Source organism: Falco naumanni, chromosome 4 (assembly GCF_017639655.2).
Source record: "Falco naumanni isolate bFalNau1 chromosome 4, bFalNau1.pat, whole genome shotgun sequence".
NCBI lineage: Eukaryota > Metazoa > Chordata > Aves > Falconiformes > Falconidae > Falco > Falco naumanni.
Window position 1 is genome coordinate 110,003,699 of NC_054057.1, and position 24,587 is coordinate 110,028,285.

Sequence of the window (24,587 nt, forward strand, 5' to 3'; positions counted from 1 at the left end):
AGTGGCTGGAAATACTTAAGAGAGGTAGGAGTGTAGCACTGTTTACTTCAGAAATGTGGCTAATAGAAGGTAAGTTGAAATAAGTGTATAAAATAATGATGATTAATTTAAATTACAGATAGATCAAGAATCTTTCTTCTCCCAAGCTTTCTTATATAACAAGAGAACAAGAGTGTTTTTTTAACCCCAAATTAACCCAGATTAATTCATCCAAACGCCTTTTAAAGGAAACCTGAATCAGTGAAATCTTGTTAAAAAGCAGCTATCATTGCCACAGAAAGTACCAAGACTTTAACAAAATTAAAAAGACATTAAACATTCATATTAAAAACATTCAAAGCTTCTTATAATTTACAGTAAGCTATACTGGAAGAAATACTAAATAACTTCAGTACTTTAGTGAACCTTACAAGGATAATATATTATAGCTTATATAGAAAAGCATTAGACATTTCAACTCTTATCTTTTGCATTTGAGTTTCTGAAGGATTTTTTTCCTACAGTATGTGGTGTCACTTTTATTGAAATTATTGGACTAAATAATCGCTATGCTCTATTATGGAAAGTTAAAAGGTAAGCTTTCTTAGTGTTAATGGCAGCATTATGCCCATCAACACAGAAATACAAGCAGATGCCAAACAATTATAGACACGGTGTTGACTTGATTGATTTATATTATGGCTTGTAAAAATACATATATATCCAAGTTGTTCAATCTCAAAACTGGAAGTAGTTCCACATCCCAGGGAAAGCAATCAACCGATAATGAAACACAGAACAGACACTAAAAAAACCACCTCACCTACCAGCCATGAGTTTTCCTGAGGAACTGACTGCTTCATTTAACATATTTCACAGCTCCCTATCCAGATTTTTGTTCCTAGGCAAAAATAAGTCAGTACAGAAAATAACTTCTCCTCCCCTCCACTGTTAAATTATCTGTAAATTAGAAATGTTCTCTCACTTGCTTACTTTCTCAGCAACGATATTAACTCTTATTTTGGCTTCCGTTTCCCAGATCAGGGGCATATGACCTTCTCAAAAGGTCACCAGAAGTTTGTGACAACCCAAGGGTAAAAGAGGAAGATGGAAAAGCACAAGAAAGGAGTAACTCCAGCTGCGTGTTAGGAAAGCATGAATTAGGTCACAAATGCAGAGATGAGATTCTAATATTCTTCACTTTGGTAAGCTTTGAATCAGTTCTGACTGTGGTATCACAGAGGCATTACTAGAGATTTTGACACCACAAGTCAGAAAATTAAACAAAAAAAGTAGAAATCTTCCTCTTCCTTTGTAAACAACCTGGCTATAACGAAGACACAGCTGAAGACATAAAGGAAAATGCCTGTTTTGGATAATATTATCTGTGACTTTAACATTTGCAATTAATTTAGCAGGAAATGTCTTCATTTGGATCAAAATACAGGACAGAACTTCAAACTGAGCAAGCTGTATCTAACTTAAAAAAAATAGTCCATAAAAAGTGTTTCTCTGACATTCCTGTTTTATGCCTCTGACCATTAAAAAAACAAAAAAAAAGAAAAAGACATGACAATAACTAAATAAGGCCTTTAATAGTATCATTTTGTTATTATTATTAAAATACCACCTATTGTATTTAATAAATCCTGACTGTGCAAGAAAAATTAAGAGTGGATATGCGGTACAGAAAAAAAAGAAGGAAATTCTCAGAAAAATCTGCTAAAAAGAGACAATACTAATGTTAGAAAATCTATTATTACAGCTACATTTCTTCAAGAAAAAAAGTTACGGGATTATGCTACAGGTTCTGATATATACAAACAGATTACCCCTGAAAACCACTTAGGCATAGAAAAGCACATTGTTTTAAAGGTGTGTAAATTGCTCAACCTGACCTGCTTGCACACAGCAGTTTGCACCCATATTGGTATACTTACTATTCTTACGGTAGACAAATGTAATATAATTTTTAATCTGAAATTCATACTTTATATCAATATTTTGGTTTATATATATCAATATATATATATCAAAAATAGTTTGAAAAATATTTTTTTTCTTGTTCTGATCCCCCAATGATGAAACAATATTTTAGGGAAGATTAATCTTCTGATGTAAAGAAATAGAACATCCCCTCTCTCATCCTTCTCTTCCCACACACCCCCTTTTGAATAGCATAGATTGCATAAGAGGCCTTCTTGAATAGTTTTTCCTTTTTTTGTTGCTATTTTGCCTTTTGAAGTTTAATAGTTAATGCTGAACCCAGAGAAAAATTATTAAATGACTAAGCCATTTTTTTTTAAATTAAATCTTGACATGATTTCTTAGAACTAATAATAATTGAAATGGGTAGGTTAAAAGATTATTTTCATTTCTGAAACAACCATTCACCCCAACACAGACCTTACTTTATGCAGTGTTGTCATCCAACACTTGTAATGTCTGTTGGAAGGATGGCATCCTGCTATTCACTGACAAGGACGTTTTGAAATACAACTGCAAGTCCACAGCATCATGTTTCTCAAGTACTTTTTAAAAATCAAATCCCAATTAGGACACTACTCCAGTTGTTAGATTCTAATGATGCTTTGCAATAATCATCATAGGCACAAATACCCTAATTTAAAAGCAATTAGCAAGCCACATCATTTTTAACAGAACATTCTGAATATATCTGAAAAATGGCTGTGTCTTGTAGCCTGCTTTTTAACATTTCAACTCCATTTTTAGCACTAACAAAAAGGAATTATTAGCCTAACCTGTAAAAATCTGCTGGTTTATTATTTCCAAAATCAAACATCCATTTTCTATCACTAAAATCATGTTTGCTATTGGAAAAACACTTTTGAAAAAAACTGTAGTAGTATTCTGTACATAAGTTATTTAGGAAAAATGTATTTCCCAGCAAAAGTCCTAAATTTGACTGATTTTAACAGAAAAATTTAAAAGCTGCCATGTACAAACAATATTTTCTTTAAAAGAAGGATGTGACTCTCACAAAAAAAATATTAAAGAAAATGAAACTTTATGGGTGATCCTCCACAGTACATAAAACTCCAATAATTCAAATTACAACTGAAACCAACTGATCATTTCTAGCTCCAAAACTGTGTCACAACAAAACCTCTTGCACTCAGCTCTTGAGAATTCAGTTTCTGTTCTACAACCCATATCTCATAGCACACCTTGCCTTTTAAAAACAATTTTACTTCTTACTTATTTTTAACCTTCACTAGGTAACCTAGCTATATTTGTCAAATCAAAACTTACAGTATCTAATATACCACAAGACTGATCCAGGTCCCTGTAAAATCACTGGAATATGATGTTTAGACTATTGGAGGGAAAGCAAGTCAAATACTACTAAATGACACTAATGAACACTGTCTCTTAAAAAAGTCTGAAAATAGTATGTATTATTTTATACAAAATTATGCTGATCTTCTGTTTTAGAGAATATGTTACTTTCAGAGGAGATGATGAACAGACAAGCATTAGCATCATCAGTACTCTGGAACTCTTTTCACTGCCTTTAAAGATTAAAAATTTTAGAATCCTGAAATAACTACAACAAATAGCCACTATTGGCTAGCAAAGACTTTATTATGACATAGAGAATACAGAATTTCTTAAGATATTAAGCTATGACTTTGAGAAATGGGTAGTTTTTCAGTGTACAGACATGACAGATGGGACTTGCCCTACTCAAGTTAATGTATCACCTGACAGGATATCCTGCTGGAAAAATTCCAAAGGGTATGCAACTTTTCCTGTTCCTCTTAATATTTGCAAATTTCTATTAATAAACAATGACAACAAACTTTCAGCAGGTACCTCTGACATTACCAGACCTAAATAAATTAGCACAACTGCCAATTTGTTGTGCTACATTAAATCATGTCCCAGATTTAAGCTACTCTGCATCACATCTTCAGGCAGTCTCACTTTACATGACACCAGGAAGACATCACACACTAAACCATCTCCTGCTAGATGGCAGCAAGCTCCATAAGGAGCCACAGCAAAACACCAATAGGAAAAAAAAAAACCCTACCACAAGCAGAGTACTGACACACACATTCCTCAGAAAAAGGTCCTGTAAAACCAGGAGATAGGTTAAGAGTAAAAAGGAAAGGTGCGGAAGTATTCAAATATTTCCAGTTTGAACTCCTCCCTAGAAAACACGATTTGTGATAACAGACAACTGTCACATCAAGTTAAGTTATTACACTTTGGATTGACCTCCACGTATCTCAAAAGTGATCAAATATCAGAAGAATTTTTCAGCCTTTCACCTCCGGAGTTGTGCAAACAAGAAAAAGTAAAGTTTCATGTATCAGATTATTTATTTCATAACTTATCTCTTCGTCTGTATGGACAAATTAACGTCACTAATACTTGAAGAGTTTAAAAGAAAAAAAAAAAATCGAAACATCAGAAATCTGCAGAAACAACTGAAAAAAGTCCTGGAACTGGTATGTGCCTTTATCAAGGAAGAGCAGACAACCTACACCAAATTTGAAACAGCTCTGCTGAGAAAGTTTTACACGTTCTTAAAGTACAGCACATCTACGAAAGCTCTGAACTAAAACATTTGCTTCCAACTTTAATTAAGAAGTTAACTAAAAGATAATCCTGAAGGAACAAGAAGTGCAAACTATATGAGCATCAGCTACATGAAGCCCTTTTAAAGTCCATTTTCCTGTGAATACTATTATGATTATCCTTAGATGTCGACATGTCATTTGATAATAAATGTTCAATATTAATTAGGTGTGAATTGCTGCTTGACGAGCAAAATGAGTCCAAAAGATTTTGCTACCCATAGTGCATGTAACTTTGCTTTACTATGTTATCTGCACAACTCTGTTCCTAATAGAATACTCTGTTCCCTCAAGAACTAGCAGAATTATTGTATTATTTTAGATAAATTTAGATAAATTAATTTAGATATTATGGTTGATATCCGTTTTCATAGGGACCTCAAAAGCTGCCTGAATAAATTCCATCTTTGACTCAAAAAAAAAAATAATGGCAAAGCAACTTTACGTACAGAGTAATTTAAAAAAAAAAAAGCAAAAAAAAAACCAAAAAGCAAACTGTGACAAAAATCATGCAAGGAGTAAAGCACCTGAACGCACAACTCCATGAGCAGTACCATGGAAAATGAGAGATTTAAACATCAGCAAAAGGCTACAGAGACAAGAAGAAAAAAGACACACAATGTGTATGTATATTTCCTGTTCCTATACCATGTGCATAGAGTAGCATACCTGTTGCTGATACCAAATAATTTATTGGCAGATACAATTTTAAAACATTCTAAGCAAGATAAAAATACAGCTAAGACTAGAAAAAGAATTCAGAGTAAATTGATTTCAATTGTATATAAACTGAAAAAAAGGAAAAAGGTTAATACACAACATATTAATATTAAATCATTTTGTTGAGGACAGGAAATGAGGAACAACTCAAATCTGTTGGTCTTTCTTTCATATTATATACATAGGAAAAGGCACTATGTTAACCATAACCTCTTAGCTGTGAAATTAATCCTATGTGACAAGTTATTTTAGAATGCAATGAGAAATGACCTACATTTCACCTTCCAACATAAGATTCATCCAGGATCTGTGGGACTGCAGTTGTTAGTGCATCTTATAGAAACATACTCCAAGAACAGACACTCTGAAGTGATGGCCTCAGCCTGGTAACCTCTATAGGTTTTAACTCACTCATTTTTTTAGGTCTTTTTTGTAGACATCTAGAAAAGATGAGGCAGTTGGAATCAGAGGGGTGGGGTGGTTTATTCTTTGGGTTTTAGTTTTAAAATACTTTGTCTTCTTTACCCAATGGTTTTATAAGTTAATGTCCAGGCATACAGAAGTCCTTATATCAATGTGATGGAAATAGGAAAGGAAATTTTATAAAAACCTTTTGACATACAATAAGAGTGCATTTCTCCAATAAAGTTACCCACAGTTCTCTTGGATCAAGAAAGAAACATCATAAGTCAGAATGTGCATGATGTATCTGTACCCAGTAAAGGCTCACCCTCTGCTGTGGCATCACAGGAAGAATTCTGTCAATATTTTTTTTCCTTGCAAATTTGATACATATATCATTGAGAGATTTGTTTGTCGTCTTGGTCTTCCATACAATACATGGTTGAAACATGTACTGCTATAACATAGTAATAACACACCCTTTCTTCCACCCAAGTACTTTTATTTGTTCATATAGTCATTTCTCCTATTCCAGACCAAATACGCTGTTCTTATCTTCACTGTGATCTGGTCTGCTGCTTTAGTTCTACAGGTCATCTCCTTCCCTGCTCTAATCCATCCCATCATATTCTGTTTTGCTCTGATCCACCTATGAACTGACCCGGACGCATGCTTGAGTGTCTCTTTATTTACCCCCAGAACAGCCTTCTGCCTAACGTAAGGTATTGGTCGAGTAAAATAAACCAGGAACTGACTGTTAGCGTGGCAAGAAAACTAACAGTTGAAGAACTATTCTTATATTAGCATTCAAAATAAAATACCACGCTGCATTGAGTACTGCTTTCTTTATATAACAGACATAACTCCTATATGAATTACATGTATTTCATATACTTATAACCATTTACACATCTAGACACTGTATGTTTATGTAGTTTTATAAATTTTATGCATATGAGCATAGCATTTGCAATGGTTGACATTTTAAAAATCACTAAGTTACCAACATAAATTGAGTTCATTGCCACGGAATAGCTTCCTTTCTCTGTTACTTGCACACGACTTTATTTCATTGCTGAAAACTTCCTTCACAGGACTGTTACTTGTTTAGTTAATCAGCTTTCTGCAAACTGGATAAGAGTTTATGTCACTGGGTAAGTCTAAGAAGATTCTAATAATGCCTTACCACAGGAAGCTGAAAATCTGCATTACTCTCAAGACACGTATACTTTAACGTTGCCATGATTTGCTCATAGTTAACTTATTCTGACCATCTATATTTTCAAAAATATCCTGAGCTTCAGCATTGCTGTCTCCTGATAAAAAGCACATTCAAGAAAGCTGGTGAGTTGACTCATACGCTCTACTTAACTCTAAACTGAATATTCCTCCTTTGAAGTTTGCAGCTGAATGTTGACTCATAATTTTTAAAATCCATAGACTATCATGCAAATTAATAAAAGATTTGATTGACATGACTGCAAAAAATTGTTTTTATATACTACTCCATTTCTAGAAATTCAACAGAAGCATTAGAAATTATTTTACATTAAGGCAGCTATTCAAATTTTAAGTATTTAAGCATTATGGAAAAAAATAAAGGATAGCACATCAGAAGCTCAAGTTTGCAAATAAAGGTATAGCATTGTTAAATATACAAAAATAAATACTGTTAGGTTTAAAGCAAATATCCCATCACTGCATCTCCATAATATAGCTTCACTTTAGCTACAAGACATGCAATGCATTTTCCTTGTATTTTATTTCTGCTTTTTAAAAAATATTTGGGTAGTACCTGAAGGCAAAATGTTGAAATGAAAATAACTCAACTCTCCATAACTGAAATAGGCAGGATTTTGAATAATGAATGTTGAGGCATGAAAAAAATGAAAACTTTCATAAAACTGATCAGCACAGCAATCTATATTTGAGCTATGCTTAGAAATAAGTAACATAAGCTCCTACCACTTGGCTGCTGTAATCTGAATTGCCTTATGCTGTATGTGGAAAATATATGCAAATATATTACATGCAGCAGAAGTAGATCCTGCCATAAACTTGTCTGGGTATGTTTTATTCTCATTTTTCCTTTTACAGAAACACCAGTAAAGTTAGTGGTTAATATTCACCCTATTGCAGACATACCTTTCAGTGCCACCAGATTTAGTTGGTATCAGTAGGTCCTTTTATTTATATTTCTGAGGTGATTTTCTACGCTTGAGTAACACGGCAAAGACACAAATAACTGGAAACTTGAACACTTCATACCCCTTCCTCACCAAACGGTGCTGCTGCACAGGAGCCTGATGCAAAAATCTCCACCCTGTGGTTTAAAAGCTTTGGTAACATAGAACCTGAGCTTCCACACAGTGGGTGGAAAATGTCTTACAAGTTCCCTTGAGCACAACACATGGAAATTACGGCTGACCTATTTACACATTCTCAGCTGAAATAAACAAACTGAGTTTTATTCAGTTAGTCAGTATTATGAAAATTCTGCTCCAGGCAAAACCATAAGGCATAGAAAATCAAATAGCAAATTGTCCTACTGGAAGGTATCTGTACACTTAATTGCTCATTACTGAAACTAGCTTTCCAGTCCATGGAATAAATTGTGCTACAGTCCAGGAAAACATTTACTAAAAGACATTTAGAAGTTGTGTAGAACATATCACATCTAGATAATAGCAGTGAATTTTGGTAAATTTATCCGTAATAAAATAAAAATAAAAAAAAACCCAACAAACAAAAAAAACCCAAACCACCCAAGCCCCAAAATAGAAAACCCCTGACTTCCAACCTGACCTTCTGACTTGTGTTACAATGTAATCACCCTTCATAAAAGCAAGCAGTGTAGTACAAGAAAGAATTTATTCACTGTAATCAGACCATCAACATGTATTAGGTTCAGAATATTACAATAAACCCCACGTTTCTAAGCAGACCCTCCCCTCTCAACTAGGGCTTATCCAGCCTGGTGCCTGCAATCCAGACTTATTTTTTTAAAGCTTTCACTTACTTTTATTAAAGAGCATCCTGATTTAGAGATGGATGTAACCTTGCATTGCAGAACTTTTCCTGGGCTTCATCAACATTCAAATTTTGTCCAAAGAAGTCCTATGATCACCAAGACAATTAGGACATGAACTTAAAACCCTTCGCGATAATTTTCACCCTACTTCAAGCCTCACGCTCCTTGCTCACAACTATACGGAATATGTTGACTGTAAACAGAACTTACTAACAACTGCAAAGAAACAGCCCACCTTTTGGACAGCAGAGAACTGTATCCCCTCTAAGATTTTGCCAGTTCATAAGCATTTGCAAACACCTTCTATGCAAACCAAAAAACTGAAGTAAAGAGTATCTGATTTGTCTGTAACAAAATATAAGGGAAGTTCTAATCTTTGTAGTATTTTTCTGGGATTTTTCTGCCACTAACTCTTCCCCAGAACCACTAGCTCAGCTAACTTATTGTCAGATGTGAACCGCCATGATGAAAAGCCAACAATATGAACTATACATTGGCCCCACCGTCAGACCCCTCACCAACAGGATAGCTCAGCTTTCCATAGTTTTACTCAAGCTCCCTTGCTCATCTCTATGCAAATACACTTTCCAGACTTTCACCTTCTTACCATAAGTAATTATGAGATGCTCAAGATTACTATTTTACTTTGATGTTTTAAGTACAATTCTAAGTAAAATGTAAGAATTTCTACAGATTATTCATAATAATCTCTACCGTTCAAGCATTCTTCAGACTTGGACATGAAAACAGCTGCTAATTAAACTTGAATATCTAAATAAAAACAAGGAAGTTCAGGAATTTTATAATGGACGTAAGAATTTATACAAAGCATAAAATAAAATATGTATGTAATAAAACGGTTGTTTTTTTTGAGGGCAGTTATGAACTGACAATTCACACAGTTATTTTAAATTTCAAACAATATGGAAACAAATGGTCATTACTCAGAAAGAAGGTACTCCAGGTATACAATAGATTTAACAAAGTTCTTTCAAAAGTATTTCTCAAAGGTTCAATCTCAATGATAGGCATTTGCAAATTTGAGAAGATCATAACTTTTTTAAAAGAAAAAAAGTATCTGCAGAAGCCAGCATTTTCTGTCATACAGTGTTAGGAAAACAACATTTATTAAATTATTGACACATACCTGGTGGGTTCTGTCCCTTTCACCTGCAGAAGTACTGTTTAACCTGTCACTACAGCTGACAAATTCAAAAGCTAAACTTTTCCACTGGGTGGAAAGAGAGAATACCTATTTCCAAAGTGTTTCATATTTTAAAAGCATATGATTACAGTAATTTTCTTTACATGGCTTGTATGAAGCCTTCAGGTAGAACATTTACAGAACTGTTCTCCTTCATTTCCCTTATCTTTCCATTTCTTTTCCAAAATAGTAATCCTCACCACTTTTATTTCTTACATTAAAAAAAAAAAACTCAGTATGAGCAATTCTTTTGCAACTTGTCATGCAGTTATTCATTTTAAACTGTATGTTATATTGAAGAAAACTGTGGCTTCTAAATTTATGGTCTATAGATTCAAAACAATTGCCTGGATGATAACTGTTAAAACTTCAAGTCTTTTCCTGGAATTGTCTCTCATTCTCAGTAGCAAATTAAATCAACAAGCAGATTACATGCTCAGGAACAGTAAAAATTAGTTCCACAAAATCAAAAATTGTAAGTTTCTGGCCAAAATCTGGGATGCTGTCCAATAGCTTTAAAAGGTTAAAGGTTGGGACTTGTTTTTTAATTCCCAGTTTGGAGGATTCTCATACAATAATTTCAGTCCTGTAAGCAAAAAAAGTCATTTAAGCTCCATATATTATAAAAATACATTAAGTGTTATGATTAAGATCTCATGACTGTGCCAGAAAGTTTGCTTTTAAAATCCAGTTGAACCTTAATGACTGCCAATCTCAAACATAAAACAAAATTAGTTTTTAGTAGACCACATCGTCAGAAAATCAAGGAATCCTCAAAAAGCACAACTATTTTAGGACATACTAATAAAAGGCTTCACTATATTTTTTTACAGCTGTCAACCTTTGTTGTTGCTTTTACAGAATCCAGGAATAATTTACTCGGAAGCAGTGAAAGGGAGAAAATAAGGCTGTGGACTTACTGGAGCAAGTCCAGCAAAGGTCATGAAGATGACTAAGGGAACAAGGCCATCTGTCACATGAAGAGACCCCAAAAAGAGCTGGGTCTGTTCAGCCTGGAGAAGAGAAGGCTCAGGGAGGATCTTGTCAATGTGTGTGTGAACACTTGACGGGAGGGAGTAAAGATGGAGCCAGACTCTTCTCAGTACTGCCCAGTAAAAGCACAGACAAACACAAAAAATTGCATTTAAGTGTGTGTGATGTTGTTTTGCACAAGTTGAAATGCTATTTGCTAGTAATTAATTAAAAATATTATTTTAATCATCTCTGACTACAGATGTGACAATGCACTTTGAAATCAAAGTTCACTGTAAAAGGGAAAGGACTGTGTTTATTCTGTGCTTTTACAGCACCTAGCACATGCCATGTATTGCTGGACCAAAAATCAAGCTCCTACAGGTCCCAGTCACAACAGAAAAGACATACCTGAGGGCAAAATGTTATTATGATCTCTACCAAAAGGCCTCAGAGCAATACAGAGTCTGACAGAGTGAATAAAGACCCCCTTCTATACCATCAAACACAGCTGAAAATTTCCTGTCAGTATCAGACCATTCCGACACGCACTTGGTATTATTTTAATCATTTCTCATTAATTAGACCATGTAACTTATGCAGATACACCATAGCTGAAAACAGAAAATATATTTCAGTAGAATAACTATATGCTGGAGCCAATTCTCATTAACAGTTTAGGTAGATGACTGTATAAACTAGAGGCTTTTCCTACTTTTAAAGACAGAGTATTTTCAATACCATTTCTTTAAATTTTTTTAACATACAGCCATGTCAAGAAATAAACTGCTGAGACCATAGCTCACATTCCTTTTGCCATGAACCCATTTTTCAACTAGAAGGGGAAATATACCAAGCATTTACTCAACACAACTCTAAATATCTGATATATATATAAATATATAGTCTCCTGTATATTAGAGAAAGCTCTGCCACCATTCAACTCAAGCAGCTGCAACTGAGTAAGCAATTTGTATATGAAGGAGATAAAACAATACTACTCATTTAAGCAGTTGGGCAGTTACAGATATGGAGGATTTTTTTCCCCCTCCTGAGCTCAGTTCTTATCAACAGAGTTGTAAATGGCACAGACTGTATTTCATTTTTTCCACAGACACTGTCGGAGCTATAACCTGCCCTTTCATAAGAATAAGGAATTCTTATATAAATATATATAATTTTTATATTCAAATATAACAATTGCCACTTCTCGCATATATTCTTGTTCTGTATTTTAACAACAAGATTTTGTCAATGCTATGGCTCATTTTTGCACTAGCTGGACTGATATTTTTCTTTAGAAATTCCAATGGCAGATGTGACCATCAGTGTTTTAGGTACCTTGAGATGGTCATTCAAACACTAGTTTCCTACTTTTCTGTCTGTGTGTGCATACAGCTCCTGTCATGTAAACAGAACTTATGCTGAAATCATCCAAGTTTATTTGCAGGTCTGCTGTTTACTCATTTGATTTCCTTCCTGAAGTGGAGAATGGCACATACTAAAAAGGCAATTTAGTTTTACTTGTCTGCTGCAACTTTAATAGATTTTGAGAAATTTATAAATGTACAGGATAGATGGAAAAAATAATATAACAAACTGAATTTGGATCAAGACTTTTTGCCTAATAGGCAAAATCAAATTAAAAAAAAAAAACACAACAAAAAAACCCAACATAAAACCATTCCTCAGCTTCATGGCCATTGTAGCTTCTGCAGCTGTGTTTTCTTTCAGTCCTACAGGCCCTTTCTCCCCCACCAGTAACACCAACACGTACAAATCCTTTTCCCCCCCTGCTTCCATCTTGCTGTTTGCTACTATGGTCAAGAACTAATAGTTGTAATGCAGAGGACTGCCTCAGACAGCACCAGTCCCTAATACACAGCAATACAGGATGAAAAACACAGAGGCAGAGAACCAAAATTCTTATATATTTTCCTTTCATAACACATTCTACAATGCTTTAAACATTGGTATCTAAATACTGATTTCTGAAAGCACTTATATCTACAAACATGGCATAGTTTAGCATAACAGTTACAGTTGTGTCTCGACTTCTAATTTTGCAAATTCTCAACTGGAGAAGTACAAGCCTGTTATTGGCAAAATCTTACGACATAGCCTGCTGATGTGGAAAGCTCAATGCCAAAGTTTCACCCTTTTTGCTTCCATGAGTCTAAGGAGGTAAGTAAATAATGCCCCAAATCAACATCAGTTCATTCTGAGCAAGACTTTTATAGCTTCAGTTTCATGTAGCTTAAATGACTTTCAGGACTAAAGAATCTAAGCACACAATCTAATACTCATCAAGTACACATGATACATACACAGCTATCCACACAGAACTGAACATTTAGGCAGCTTTAGCAATTTTCAGATTAGATGTGCTTCACAGATTATCAGTGAAGTCATTAACATACAAATGCATTTAAGGCTTGTAAAAAATCAGCATATTTTAGAAGTGGCAAATTTTGTCCTCTTTGCAAAAGCATTTAATATATGAGGACCTGATATTTCACCAGAGAAAATCACTTTAAAACCAATAAATATCCTCTGAGAGAATAACTTGAAATACTAGTTCTGGAACATCCTTAGCTCTGGATAAGCACAGTGGCAATCTAGATCAGCTAAAACAGCTCAAAAATCATAGTTTGTACTCTATTTTCAGATGAACATGCAACAGCAGATATACTTCTCTATTATAAACTCTAGAAAAAACATGCAATAATTATCACGTGACCTTCATGCTCCCAGCCTGCAAGAGACTTTTATTTGTCCAGCATCATCACGAGTCAGATGATTTCTCTCAAAAATACAAAGCCTTGATTGCGTTTCAAAGAAAGGCACATGTTCAAGCAATCCCCTGAACGACATTTCAAAAAGCCCATGCAAATCTCCTACTGAGGTCTGTATTTCCTGATTTCAGAATGGTGACTAGTAAAAAAATCTATGGGCATTTAGTAATCATTTAAGACATAATAATCTTACTTAGTGTATTTACTAAAATAAATTTGAAATTGCTGATTTTTCAAATCTAAACTTTTTTGCAGCTCACTGACAAGAGGCATAGGAAATAGTGTAGCAGGAGGGATTATCAAAGTCATATTGTGTCAGTACCACAATACTTTAAATACACCAAGAAAAAAAACCCTGTTACAGACTAATGGACAGCCTACCTTATACAACTCATTCTTTAGAGGTGAATAATTTCTACTGCCTTACAATAATGCATAGAGTTGAAAGTATCTGCATAGTTTATAATTGCCTAAATTCTGTCTTTTGCATCGTTCAGAATTAATCTTATTTGTCAGCACTGAAGTCTGCTGTCCACGTCCTGTTTTGTCACTTTAATAGAAAAGTGAACATAGTAAACATACCATAGAAGACAGAACAGATTTATTCATACCAGAGTAAATCCAACATAAAGCAAAATCTGCAGTGGTTTGGTTATATTGTAGGAAAGCAAAGCATAGTATTTGTAGAAAAGAACTAGGACTTAGCAACACTGACATAATTATCATAGCTGGAGATACATTTTTGTTTTGTCCAAGCCTGTTATCAAGTGCAATCACTGACAAAAGTACCTAACTTCCACCTACTACACACATTATTAAGATGACTCCATGAATCCCACAGCCATTAATTAAATAAGTAGCAGGGGGAAAAAAAGAGTTGATCAGAGGCCAGGTTATTCTTCTGAAGTACCTTCTTCCCTTTTGTAGAGATATGTAAAATCTTGCACGTTTCTAAATTACTAGCTTATAATGAGTCAGTTAATGTATTAAACATCCTCTGACTTTGGACATATGAACAATATGGCAGTGACAACAAAGTACACATAGGATCACATGTACCACTACGAGAAGAGCAAAGGAATTGCGTGTGGCCTTATATGCATTAATGCACTGACACACATTCTCCAAAACATGCTCAGTCAATTCATTATTTTAGCAGCAGTATAGCTGGGATAAACCATTTAACAGTGTTATTCAAGAAATTCTCAACAGACATCCCTAAGTACCCCCAGTCTCTATGGATTTTATTGGTAGAGGAACCAACTTCAGCTTCTCCAGATAGATAAGCACCTTTTAGCACACCATGTAAAGTCATTTCAGGTCACAGTAATGCTACTTGATCTTAAACCTAAAGAAAACCTAGGGATGTTTTGCTGGGCACTGTAAGGAACAAGATTCTGGAGGCACAGTTAGCAAAAAAGCAGCAGATCATTTCCTTAGAGAACCTGAGAACTCAAAGAAGCAAAACTGACACGGGTTGCAGGATTTGAGATCCACTTCCAGTCACCCTAGAATATGAAGGTTCCTGGTTAGAGCACACCTAGCTCTGAGAACTGGAATCTGATCAAAGATGACCTATCATGCCAAGTTAGATGCGATAAATCACAACGCCTGAAGAAACTGGCAGCATTTTATGTTGTTGCTGGAAAGGCAACTTATGGTAGTCAGGTTCTCATGAAATGTTTTTGCAGCACCAACATCGGCTTTTTGTTACTTCGCACAGAAAGCTTTCAGAACTTATGTTATCTTGTCACTTCCTTAAAAGTACACACACAAACCTCATCCCACAGAATTGTGTTGAAACAATGTCTTGGGGAGGAAAAAACTCCAAATAAACACACATAATCAAGCAATCTTAAGCAGAATAAAGAAAAGGAAGAAATTCAACCTAAAACATTAAAATTACTAATGCACCATTTTTATTTCCCTCTTTCATTGGGAATAAAGACAAGGATCTGGATGCAAAATGCTAGAAGTCACATCAAATTAAATGCAGTATTTCTTTGTTTATAAAAAGAGCACTGTTGATTCAACGTCTCTAAATGCAAAAAAGCCTTTTCCTGTCATTTAGCCATTTAAACATTAATAAGCTTTCTGTCAACCACTAAAATATTACAACATTACTAAAAGATAAAAATGTGAGGACATTAAAAAATGCACTGAAATATTCACTAAAGATTAAACGATGAAAAAGTTAAGATCCGCAAAGAAGAATGAATATTGAAAAGAACACACAGGCTGGGTCATGCCAAAGGTCCACCTGGCCTTGATTCAGTCTCACATGGTAACAAAAGTGAATCTTAACCAATATTTAAGCTATCCTATACCTTTTTGAAGAATGACAACCATGTCCTAAACCCTTGACCATATTGCTGAAAGCATTCTGGCTTTGTATTCCTACATGCTTGTCTTGTTCTAATGCCCCAGGTTATCAATGAACTCTACAGAACAAAACAACGTAGTAAGAATACAAGATGTCACCATCTGAAATCTACATCCATGTCAAATGATTCCATATATGTTCAGTCATTGCACATAGCTATCAAAAATTTTTATTTGAAAGAATTTATTAAGATAATATCTTCTGCTCTGAAAAATAAGTACCAGTTTTACCATCACCAACTTATTGCACGAGGCTTAATTTTCAAGCGGTGATACTCTTTCAGGTCCTATTCTTCTTGATAGTTTGGGAAACCAAGTAACAATCTTTTTTAATAAGCATATAGTGTTTATATGCTAGAAAGCAAACTTTGAAAGTTTCACTTTCCACTGTTGGATTATTCTGTTCTATTAACAGACCTCTCCACTTTTTCCCCTCTCCCTGCAAAAAAAACCCTTAATTGCCCTCATGTAATCCTACTGGAGAAAAAAGTACACTTGTGAAGATAAAAATTTTAAAAGTTTTTTAAAAGTTAATAAAATACCTCATATGAGTTTACAAGCAAGAGAAATTCTATTTCTGTTAATTCTGATTGATTTAGAGACTGGTATAATTATTAAAAACAAAATGTGCTAAAGACACGATGAAATAATGCTGAGATACTCAACCAAACTGCAGATTAAAAGTTGCAAGCAGCTTCTCTTTCATAAACTTTGCTTTCACAATTCTATCATTTTGAGGCAGCCAGCAAGATATTATCTTTTCAAACAATATTTACAGTAGAAACATGGATTTTCTTTTTGAATGCTGAAGAAGAAAGATTTTTGCCTTGTCTTCTCCTTTGGTGCTCAACCTGTGACTTGTGTTTGAACTACAGTGTCCCACAGCATTGGTAACCTCTCACTTTTTTCTCTCAAGGCATTTGGGTGCTGCCTAGCTGACCAAGACAAAAGCATTTCTCAAGCTTTTTGAAAATCTTATTCTGTATCAGTAGATGGTTCTCCAAGTTAACAGCATCTCTCCTCTTTTCAGGAAGAAGAGAGAGTGAGATTTCTTAGTATTCACTTTACTGTCCTGGAAAAATTGAATTTGTGAGCAATCAAAGCAGTCAGCAGCTCTATATCCCACGTAAACAACACGAGCAAGCAAATGCAGCCTGTTCTTCCATGCATAGACGAACTTAGATTTTGCAACCCATTTTAAATTCTTCCACAATCTCAATTTCAAAGGCAACCATTTAAATTCAAGACTATGAAGACTCTTTCATGTACATTTAAAATGCTCTTAAATCCCTTGTAGCAAATGCCAGCTGTTTCTTCCAACTTTGTGTAGAACTGCAACCTACCGAAACATATTTACTGGTAATAAGACATATTTTCTCAAGCAGAACATCACTGACAGTTTGTAATGTGAATAATCTTTCCTCAGTTCATGGGGTTTGAGACCAAAATTGGTGGAGATGAAAAAAAAAGGTAAACTTCTGCAATAATCTATTCGTACACATTAGAGTTTACTACTTTGCTAAAATAATATATTGAAAAACTTTATTCTCTCTCAAGTACAGAATGATTGTACTCAATATTTTTATATCTCATTTTCTATTTGTTGCCTGAAATATTCTTTTCCCGCTGTCTTTAGAGATACACATTATTTGAGGAATATTTTTTGCAAGTACAGAATCAGCAGTAAAAAAATACATTTGAGTAATGAAATAGTCAGCTGATCTTTGTAATTTGGTCTTCAAAAATCAGTTACCATTTGCTTGAGAAGCATTCCAGATTAACTGGTCTGTTCTAATGGCTTCATTAGCAACTACTCAGCTGACCCGTCTCTGTTTCAATCCTCATTCCACACATATGAGAACATCTATGGATGCCCATTATCTACTTGTATAAATAAATACATTTAAAAACAAAACAATCCAACCACAAATAAAATACATAGTATTTGTGTTATTAATTTATACATAACACTATACATAACATTAGTACAAGTTCCATCTGTGTTAATTTTCATTGGGCTTTATTTCTTGAATCATTGCCAAAACATAAGTTTTAACTTTTGTATATATATACAAAAAAGTATATATACTTTTCCTCTAATATATTAGCACACACATAGTAAACAGAGGCAGAAACTGATATTACATACAATTATATGTGGTGTGAGCAGTAACAGACAAGCAGATTTGGAAACAATCACACCCATCTCATCAAAACCTGCCTTTGATTATCCTGAACATTATTAAGTACATTATCAATCAAATGCTGATGTTAATTAGGAGAACAAGCAGTAAAGAAAGGCAAGAACAACCTTCTGGCACTACAAGCAAATTTAGCTGTCAAAAACTGTCTTCTGAAAAAATAATTAATATATTGTATCTTGGCTAGTGCAAAAAACAAGCTAGTCTAGTAAAGCTTGAAAACTAAAAGAGAATCACAAATTTCTACTTTTACTGTCTTGAATGCACTCATTTCATAAAATAACAGATCGTTATGATTTCAGGGCTATTGTGAGTGTTTAGGGGTATGTTACATTTCACAGGTTTGTTGCCAGAAGAGCTACTAAGCAATCATCTAATGAAGTTGTGATATCATCCCTTTAAGTCACACACACACGCACAGTAAGACATCAATGCACAATTAAGCCTTCAGGATGACTTCTGTACCTGTACAGACTACCTTTTTAAGTGGAATGGTTCATTTAATTAATAAAGCAATCAAATTTAAGATGTTGTTTTTAGACCAAATATCAGATGAGTCTTTTTTTTTGTCCAAGCCACTAATTTTTTTTTATGCATTTAGAGCCTTTGTGACAGTCTACAGTAGCATTTGAAGTATATACATATATAGCTTACATAAGGAAAAGTATTGGATTAAAGGAAATATTCCAACATATGTCACTACACAAGAAACTATATCATAAATTGTTTCAAAAGTGGATGTAATTTTGCTGCCTTGCTTTCTTTGCAGACCTACTCTGCAGTAACCTTACTATGATCAGAAGAAACCATTGTCTGATTTTTAGACATAAACACAGGCATTTATTGGTAGTTGTTCTTAAAACACCATCCTTTACGTAATAATCTCCTCTACACATCTTCATGTATTCTAACAGTGCAGGAAGAAATTTAAAGATGTCAGACAACCTAAATTTAAAGCAGACAACCTAATATTTGATCCAAACTCCTAAACAAACAGACTGGAAGGTTGCTGAGAGTCTTGCATATGTTATATAGGTCAATGCACGAAACTTGCTTGGTTTAGATAAACTTTGCATTGCCTTTTACGGAGCCCAAAGGGAATATGAGCTACTGAGATAAACCAAGACATAATCACAATGGGAGAGCTACAGAGTGAAGATACTGTCTTTAGAGTCTGAAGCAACACTTCTCTACACTGCCCAGCTTGCAACTAGCGGAGGGGGAAAAAGTTTTATTAAGTCAACAGTATTTCAGTGCCTCTCAACAATGCTTAGTATTTTACTAACCTAACTTTGCTCAACTGTTCTATTGTGAATATAGTTTGTAAATGGTCTAAGAAAAAAAAAAATAACATTTTATGTACTGTAAATCCTCCTGAACACAAACATTGGAAGCTTTTATTTTGACATGCATTTTGCAAGGCATTTTGTTAAAGTAAATAATTGTTACTACCAGGAAGAAGTATGGAAAGAAGTTATGAGACTAAAATTCAATTTTAAACCTGTAGTTGTGTAGTAGTAGTTTGCTACATCACCTCTCTAGCCTTACAGTACTGAAAAAAAGAACCTATCTTCCTCTTGCACCAACAGCTTCTCAAGACAGAGCTTCTTGCAAATGAACTATGACCTCCCTCAGAAAAAAAATTTCAGTCTCTTCATGACACGACCTCCACTGATTAGCTGTGATTTCCTATGTACCCAGAAGCAAACAGTCTCCCTTTGGTCTATCTACTAACTCTTAAAGAATAAAGAAAAAAACCCGTAATTATAACGTACCTTCAGAAAAAAAATCACATCTATAGCTACTTGATCACTGCTATTCTTTAAAAAAGGTGCAACAGACCTATCTCAAAGTGCCAACTACTACCAGGAAAATTAAAAATTATTCAGGGGGAACATGCCACTTCAACAGAAGGCAGCTTACTTGCTGAACACAGAGCTATGGATCATTTTTACTGAGCAGTGCTTTGACAAAACAACGAGGCTCTTTGTCATAGTATGAGCTAATAAAACAGATTTTCCCATTTCCCCCACATGTGAGCTGTCTGAATGGACAAAGCTAGGACTTTTAAATCTAAATTGTGTTTTCTGGTTTCCTATAGATTCTTGAGATAACCTATTCACAGAAGTTCCCTGTACGTATATAACAACTAGTATCTTCTGTTTAAGATTGCAAATTATGAAATTAAATAATTCATTTTTTTTAGATGAGACTCTGAAGTCACTCAGGTTCAATGATAGACCTTACAGAAATAAGCAACAGTACTTTTAATTATGTATAAATTGCCTATTGATTTAGTCTTATAATTGCCAATATATCTACACATTAGCATATTACAGTTCCAGGGTCTATGATATCACCATCTCCTTCCTAAAAAGAGACAAATATGCTTTTTGAAATAAAAATTTTAGTAATAAAATTTCACATTTGCTACGGCTTTGAAGAGACTGATAGACATTTACAATCTATTTCTTCCAAAAGAGAAAAAATGTTACTATCTTCATTATGCTTTTTAATCCATGCAAAAATAAGCACTCTCATATTTTTCCTCTTTTTCACCTATATAATTGTAGCCTGCATGGGATTCTAGCTTTAGTGTTTTCCAAAGAATCACCTTTAGAACAACAGAAGCCCCAAAAAGAGCACAGCTCCTGTGAGAAAAGACAAAATGCCTGTAAAAAAAAAGTGCAAAAATACAACATCTACTACTAAATAAGCATCAACAGTGAAAGATAAAAGTTGTCAGGCATGCTGTAGGAAACTGACCTGAGCCAACAGTGTTATCTGGTTAAAGTGCTCTCTGCCAAAAAAGAAAACGGAATCAAAACACAAAACAGATCCAAGAGATATTTATCAAGAGTTGAGAGAGAAGCAAAATGCAAATTACAGAGCCCTGACTGCTGAACTGGACGCTGAATCTCAATACGCTCAGGTTGAGATTACAAAAGGGAATTATTGAAGAATTTGCATGAACTCTACAACCAGGACATCACATGCATTTTCTGTTTAAAGCCATGTCTTTTTCAAAAATCCCTCTAAACGTTGCACTTTTTGATACTTCACAGAGGAAACACTAAGCTATCACCCTTAACTGTAGATGGTCACAGTCTGAAATACCTAGCTCACCTTACTGACTGTTGCAGCCAGTAACACTTACAAGCTATAACATCCACTCAGTCATTGCTAGCAGATAATAGTTGTCATAGACGAGTTAAACACTGCAGAAAGTACAGCTAAAAATGCTTTAATTTTATCTGTTCTACTTCTGTACTTCTACTCTCTGTTAAATAATTTTTAAAATCATGTTACGTACTACCCAGTAGTACGTTGGCCAAGCATAACCTAATGATGTTGGCTTTGGAAGTCCTTCCTGGCTCACTTCTTTTGCAGATGTAGATTGAAATCATTTAGCAGCACTGCTGCCAGCACAGCCACAGTGGTACCACTGAAGGGCAATAGATGTGGAAGCTATAGAATGTGTGTGACCAGGCAACGCTCAAACATATCACCATTTAACGGGCACATATGTTACAGATGTTAGGGACAAAGGGAGCAGGATACAAAGCTGTCAAAATGTACAGACTATTACATTATATCATTCATATATATAAAAATATTTTTAACAGAATAAAAATAATAAAAACATCACTTCCTGACAGGTATCACATTGTATTACTTGTAATAATAAAGTGTCACATCTTAGATAGTTCTATATGGCGAGTCATCAAATACTGGTTGAAGTCTTAGTGCTGAGGTGTTTTACTGTTCTCTTAATGTTAATGGTATAAATTTGAATTTTTCCTCTAACAAACCTAATCTGCAGTGCTGAAATAAATGGTTCAGTTGAAGTAGAAAGCTTCTTTATAGGAACACAAATTAATCAGAAAAGAACATTCAACAAATTGTCTTTATTACTCATAGGATTTAAAGCCACTAGATAAGATTTTGTCTAATTTATAGATGAGTTCTTCTTCCTAGAGATTTTGAGAGTGCTCCTGAGGTCACTATCTGGCACTATTAGATATAGTATAGAATTACCCAAAAGAGAGTAATTCCCAAAATGTTGTTTTATTACAATAAAAAAAATAATCTGAAAAGACTACATTTGCACATTTTACCTGCAGAAATTTCCAAAGAATATGCAAGATGTACGAGCAAACAGAATCTTAAGTAAAACTTAAATCCTTGATATTTTTGTTATTAAGTTTTTCATCCTTTCAATTCAACAACTTAAATATGAAAGTCACCTTAGAGAAATCATTTTGACTCAGATAAAATAGCCTGTTACTCAACACTGTGGTAGAGATTCTTTTTTTTGCAAATAGTAAATGTATTTTAAATAAGAACATTTTTTTTCAAAAGACATCCCATCAATGGAAATACCCATAATATAGCTTGATTATATAATAAACTTTGACATACTGATACCAGATGCAGTGCAGTGGGTGATACATCACAGAAGAGTTCTCTCATTGCAGCGTTTCAAAAGCATAAAACCAAACCTTGAAATTTTAAATACACATTTTAAATGTAAAGTCCTATAAAAAAATTAGCAGAAAACTTGGTTTACTCAGCAAGATAATCTTAACAAAACAAAAACCTGGATGCCACTTAGAAAAGTAAAAAAAAAACATAAAATGACTAAATATGAAAAAAATACAAAGAAAATACAAGGGCAAAACTAGAAGATACACTGCAAGAATTGAAAGAAGTCTAGAAGTTCACATCTTCATGATTTTCAATCAGCAAACAACAGGGAATTTCTTAATGCCTGCCTTTCTAAACAAAAATTAAATAAATCTGTTATCATTCAATCCAAAATTACTCTCTGCAACCCATACCTCAATATTTTTGCTGCTACTGACAACTAAATCTAAAATACTACTTTTTCTGGTTGCAATAAAACATTCACTAAAACTATCTGCCTGCTGCCACCTGTGTATCTAAAAGGGACCCAGAAATCAAAAGCATCGTCTTACCAGTCAGCAGAACCTGTCTGAATAATTTCCCAGAGAAAATTTATCTGGAATCAAGGTTACTTACAAATATGCTGGCCAATTCTTTCATACTTCAACATCTTACTGTACCAAAAACATTTCCTAAGAGCTATCAAATGGGGAAAACTATTTTAAAATCAGCTCCGATCCAACTGATTAATTACTGAAATTAGAAAAGGGTATGAAGCATGGGGAATTTTCTCTGTTTTGTCAAGAAAGCTCATTAAAAAAAGAGCGAGAATAATTTGTTAGATAACATTTAAAAACTTTTACAGAAAAACTAAAGCTATAATCCTCTAAGTCTTTCAGGATCTCATTCTAAACTTCCCAAAACATATTCCCAAGTATTTAAAAAAATTAAATGTAAAGCCTATCAGATTAACATCACACTGAAAATTAAGATCTTTGCCTACATGCCTAATTTCTACAAAACACTGTATAAAATGTCAACACCACCAAGGTATTTTCAATACATTACAAGTACCCTCATAATTCACAAGAATTCAATGAAGAAACAAAGTTTTAATAGTTAAAAAAATGCTGTCTAGTGAGTGTAGTGAGAAGGGGATTTTTTATAAAAGCAATAACTGATCAAGTATTAGAAAATTTGTAAACCAAAAAATGTAGCCTCAGTTTAATCTTCTAAGCGTGCCTACAACTTCAAACAGGACCATTAAGAAAAGCTGATCAACAGTTATCTGACATACTGCATATATGTTTCCTATAAAGCAGAAAATTCAGACTTTGGCTGAACATCACTTTTCCAGAGTTTGTATTGAACTTGCCTAAAAGATTTCATCAGTGATATTTGACTTAGGCATTTAACTTTCACATGGGTAATTCTTCCTGTCAAAATGCTAATACTCATTAGAAAAAACCACAAGATTTGCAAGGTTAGACTTATATGGCAAAGTTGTGGTACATGTACCATGGCAATATATCCCCCAGAAGACTCTGAAAGGATGAGAACAAGTGCACAAACACAAATCCTCAGTGATTTACAAACAGCGGGACACCAAGTCAGTAAGTAATTTCAATTTTTGCCATTCTATCTATATATGAACTGTCATATAATTAGTTCTAAACTTTAAAAACCCCAAATACTAGAACAGAAAACCAAGAATCAATTCAACAAGAAGTAATAGCTGCCGTACTGAAGTAATACATACCTTTCTTTAAGAAAACCTCAAAATTAGAACATAAAACCAAGAATCAATTCAATAGGAAATAGTAGCTTCCATACTATGTAATACAAGAAATACACATTTTTTCTCTTCATTTAGAATGACACAGCAAT

General features: G+C 34.1%; 1 protein-coding gene across 1 annotated transcript in view; it reads right to left on the reverse strand.

Annotated features, from left to right (window-relative positions):
• Nucleotides 1–24,587, reverse strand: part of SYN2 (synapsin II) — a 198,970-nt gene that overhangs the window by 146,144 nt on the left and 28,239 nt on the right. The gene's annotated exons all lie outside the window — the stretch shown is intronic.